The sequence below is a fragment of the Callorhinus ursinus genome, unplaced genomic scaffold (genome assembly GCF_003265705.2).
Source record: "Callorhinus ursinus isolate GAN/ISIS: 27379988/994484 unplaced genomic scaffold, GSC_fseal_2.0 scaffold15, whole genome shotgun sequence".
Classification (NCBI taxonomy): Eukaryota; Metazoa; Chordata; class Mammalia; order Carnivora; family Otariidae; genus Callorhinus; species Callorhinus ursinus.
Window position 1 is genome coordinate 41,912,174 of NW_027397077.1, and position 5,356 is coordinate 41,917,529.

Consider the following 5,356-nt stretch of genomic DNA (forward strand, 5'->3'; position numbering starts at 1 on the left):
AAGATTGATGGATGCCTTATAACAAAAAATTAAGGCCAGAAGACTAGGAAATGACATTTTATTTTATTATTTTTTAAAGATTTTATTTATTTATTTATTCATGAGCGATAGATAGATAGACAGAAGCAGAGGGAGAAGCAGTCTCCCCATGGAGCAGGGAGCCCGATGTGGGACTGGATCCCAGGACTCTGGGATCATGACCTGAGCTGAAGGCAGACATGTAACCAACTGAGCCACCCAGGTGCCCCAGGAAATGACATTTTAAAGTGTTTAGGGGAGAAAGTATCATCCTAGAGCTATATATCCAGGAAAAATATCCTTCAAAAACAAAACGGATAGATGAATTAGTACACACACACATATATTTGCTTGCTTTGTCGGCTGAGATGGCTGAGAAGCAATGACATCCCAGTAGCAATGAATATACCCAGCACCTGGGTCTTGGTTTTGAATAACATTCTCCAGAAGAAGTAACTTGGCTTGAAACAATGGCTGATTCTAGAATTGAAGTAGGTGATATACAAGATGAGCCTGGAACATCTTGTAGTCCCAGATAGTGCTGAAGTCCTCAAAAAAGAATAAAACTCAAGGGAGTATTTTTGGGAGCCAACTGAAAAAACTCCCAGTGGCCAGAGACAGAACAATTTGAACAACAAAGTAAATAAATTAGTATTAGGTTATAAGCCAAAGTATAAGATAAATATCCATGAGTCCATATTGATATACATAAATTACTAAATAAATAGGGGAGCAATGGATAAATCTCCCATGCAGAAAAACTCCACATAACTTATGGAGATACTCCAGTGTCAAGGAGTTGGAGCATAACTCCCCACTCCTTAAATGTGGGCTGTGCATAGTGACTTCCTTTGAGAGAGGACAGTGTGGAAACAAGGAAGCTTCACAGTGCAAAAACCTGACAAACACTACCTCATCCAGGTGACCAAGATTAACATCAGTAGTGATAAGGTATCTTGATCGTATGTACTCTTTATTTTTTTATAGACTTTATTTATTCATTTGCGAGAGAGACAGAGAGAGAACAAGCAAGGGGAGAGGCAGAGGGAGAGGGAGAAGCAGACTCCCTGCCAAGCAGGGAGCCTGATGTGGGGCTCGATCCCAGGACCCCGGGATCATGACCTGAGATGAAGGCAGACATTTAATGGACTGAGCCACCCAGGTGCCCCCGTTCATTTATTTATTTAAGTAATCTCCATACCGAATGTGGGACTCAAACTCACCACCCCAAGATCAAGAATCACATGCTCTACCAAATGAGTCAGCCAGGCACCACTAAAAGAATAATTTTTAAAATGTATACTTAAGTGTGTAACCAATGAAGAAAAATGTAGAATAATGGAAAATAATCTAAAGGAATACAAGAAAGGAAAAATAAAGAACAAATAACAAATGATATAAATGGAAAATTAATAACAAGATGGTAGATTTAAATATAACTATATTACATATAATGTAAGGGGACTAAATAATTCAAAAACAAAGATTATCCAACTTGAAAATTAATCAACTATATGCCATTTATAAGAAATACAATATAGATACAAAAACACCCAGTAAGTTGAAAATAAAAGTATGGAAAAAGATATACCACACAAACACTGTCTGAAAGAAAGTTGATATGATTATGTTAATATCAGACAAAGTACACTTTAAGATAAGAATTTCTTGACATTTCCTTTTTAAACTAGCACTCTCAGGAACATCTTTTATACATGTGTCTTCACACAGTGTATTACATGCATCACAGTGAGGTCGACACATTCTTTCACTGAAAACAGTACCCTGATGCAACAAACATATTAGCATTCCTAGAAACACCTTTTATACACATGTCTTACATGTACAGTACTGTAGTGAATACTGATGTAGCACTGTCCTTATTCACATGTGCAGCTAGCACAAAGAGGGACATTTCTTAGTCATATATGTTGGCAAAACAGAAAATATAGCAGTCTTACATTTGTTTGAACCTAAAAACATAGCTTCAAAATATATAAATCAAATGTTGACCAAACTAAAAGAAAAATAGACAATTCCACAGTGAGATTATACTAGAAATGAAAATGAATCAATAAGAAAAAGATAACTAGAAAATCGTCAGTAGTTTAGAAATTAAACAACATACTTCTAAATAACTTATGGGTCAAAGAATAAATAACAGTGGGAATTAGAAAATATTTTGAACCAAATGATAAGGAAAATATGACATAAAAATTTGTGGAATACAACTAAAAGTTGCTTAGAGAGAATATTATAGCTTTAAATACATAAAAAAGAAGAGCTTTTGAAAATTTGTAATCTAAACTTCCATCTCAAGAAGGTAGAAAATGAGCAATTTGAATGCAAAAAAACACAGAAAAAGGAAATAGTAAATATAAAACAGAAATCAGTGAAATAGAAGATGCATGTACAATACTGAAAATGAACAAGGCCAAAAGGTTGTTTATTGAAAAGATTAATAAAATTGATAAACACCTAGTCTGATTTTTAAAAAAGAGATAAAACATTAATATTAATATCAATACTGAAAAGGAAACATTATTACAGATCTAATGGACATTTTTTTAAAAGAAGATATGAACAACTCTGTGAAAATAAATTCAACAATTTAGATGAAATGGACTAATTTGGGGGCAGGGGGAGAAGTTTTCCAAACCTGCAACACTAAGAGAGAATCTGGAGTCCTATATGTAATACATCAATTAAATGTTTAATTAAATATCTTCCTATAAAGTAAACTGCAGGCTGAGGTGGCTTCAGTGGTAAATTCTTCCAAATATTTAAGGAAAAAATTAATACATATATTACACAGACTTTTCCAGAGATGAGAAAAGAGGGAGGCAACCAAATTCGTTTTATGCATATCTCAAATACCAAAACCTGACATGGACATTACTAGAAAGTAACATTACAGGCCAACTTTATCTCTCAAAAAAGGATGCAGAACTCCTAAACACAATATTAACAAATAAAATCTGATGATTTATAGAAAGAATAATATGCCAAGTGGGATATGTCTGAGGAATTCAAGGTTGGTTTAACATTAAAAAATTAATGTAATTTACACAGAAGACAGGATAAAACAATATGGTTTTCTCAATAGATGGGGGAAAAAAGAATTTGATTTAAAACAAAGACACATTCATGATTTAAAAAAGAAAAAACAAACTCTAAGAAAACTTGAAAGAGAAAGAACTTCCTTAATTTGAAAATGGCTTCAAAAACCCTTGGGCTAACATTTTAATTAATGGTGAAATATTAAAAACTTTCCCAGGATTCAGGAACAAGACAAGGATGTCCACTATTACCACTTCTATTTAAGGTTACACTGAAGGTTCTCAACAGTGCCCTAAGGCAAGAAAAAGAAATACAAGATATAAAGATTGAAAACTGTCATTCTTTGCTGATGGCATGATTGTGTGTGTAGAAAATCCAAAACAGTGAACAACACACTAGAATTAATATGCGAATTTAGCATGGGCCAAGCAACAAATGATTAGGACATTCAAAAATATCATTTTTTTTAAAGATTTTATTTATTTACTTGAGAGAGAGAATGAGATAGAGGGAGCATGAGAGGGGGGAGGGTCAGAGGGAGAAGCAGACTCCCTGCTAAGCAGGGAGTCCGATGCAGGAGTCGATCCCAGGACTCCAGGATCATGACCTGAGCTGAAGGCAGTTGCTTAACCAACTGAGCCACCCAGGCGCCCTAAAAATATCATTTAAGGGCACCCGGTGGCTCAGTCATTAAGCGTCTGCCTTCGGCTCAGGTCATGATCCGAGGGTCCTGGGATTGAGCCCGGCATCATCGGGCTCCCTGCTCAGCGGGAAGCCTGCTTCTCCCTCTCCCACTCCCCCTACTTGTGTTCCTGCTCTCACTATCACTCTCTGTCAAATAAATAAATAAATCTTTTTTAAAAACGATTTTTAAAAATTTATTAAAATAGCATCAAAAAGACTCATCTAGATACCTAGGAATAAATCTAATAAAAGTCATTGAAGATCTATACACTGAAATATTAATTTTCCAATGTACTTCCTAAATTTCTGAGAGAATTTCAAGTTTGAAGTAACTGCAAGTTTATACCATGCTCATTCATTGGAAAATTTGATATTTTTATAGCAAAGTGAAAGACTAACATACAGCTATATACAACAACACAGATAGATCTCATAGACATAATGTTGGCCAAAAGAGGACAGACAAAAGAGTACATATTGAATGACATCATTTTATATCAAGGTCAAGAACAATCGAAACTAATTTGTGGTGAGAGGTGAAAACAAGCAGCTACCTTTGGGAGGTATTGACTGGGAAAGGGCGGAAGTGAGCTCTCTGGGGTATGAATAATGTTCTTCATCTTGATCTGGTGATTTTATGAGTGTATACACATGTAAAAAGCTCACAGAGGTATGCATGTGTTTTGTATATTTTAGACAGTTATATCCCAACGTTTAAAAATTTTAAAAAGAATATTATAAAAAAGCAATGGGAAACCATTGAAAGGGTTAAAGGAGGTGAATGACATGATCCTGTTCATGTTTTAAAAAATACTTTTCGGGGGAGCCTGGGTGGCTCAGTTGGTTAAGCGACTGCCTTTCGCTCAGGTCATGATCCTGGAGTCCCGGGATCGAGTCCCACATCGGGCTCCCTGGTCAGCGGGGAGTCTGCTTCTTCCTCTGACCCTCTTCCCTCTCGTGCTTTCTATCTCTCATTCTCTCTCTCTCTCTCTCAAATAAATAAATAAAATCTTAAAAAAAAATACGTTTCGGTGATAACCTACTGGAAGAGGGCGGGAGCAGAAGCAGGAAAACCAGGTAAGAGGCTATATTGCATGGATCTAGGAAGAAGTAATGGTTGCTTAGACTGGATCCTTGACGATGGAAACCAGAGGACGCACTGGAGAGAAGTGTGGGAGCAGATCTGAAGGATATAGAGAAGCAGAGGGAAGTGTCACGAATATCTTTTTGGGTATCCACCCTAGGAAATGGAAGACGAACAGCCCAGGAGTGCCGGAGGGGGGGAAAACGGAACTAAACCTTGGGGTGGGAGTAGACCTCTTGAAAAAGATCAGTTGGGAGGGAGCTAAGGAATTCCTAAAGTGGGAGGCGAGGTCTGTTGGGAACAGCTGAGGCGGGGCCTGAGAAAGGGGCCTAACGGGTGCAAGTTTGGATAAGAAAAAGCTCTTGGGATTAAGGCGCGGATTGGAGAGGCGGGAACTTGGCCTCGTGGGGAGTGAGGCGATTGTAAGGACCGGACGGGGGAAGGCTGTGAGGACTAGGGTGTCAGCCGGGCACCGCCCAGGAGGCTCGGAAATGCCTGGCCTGTAGCGCG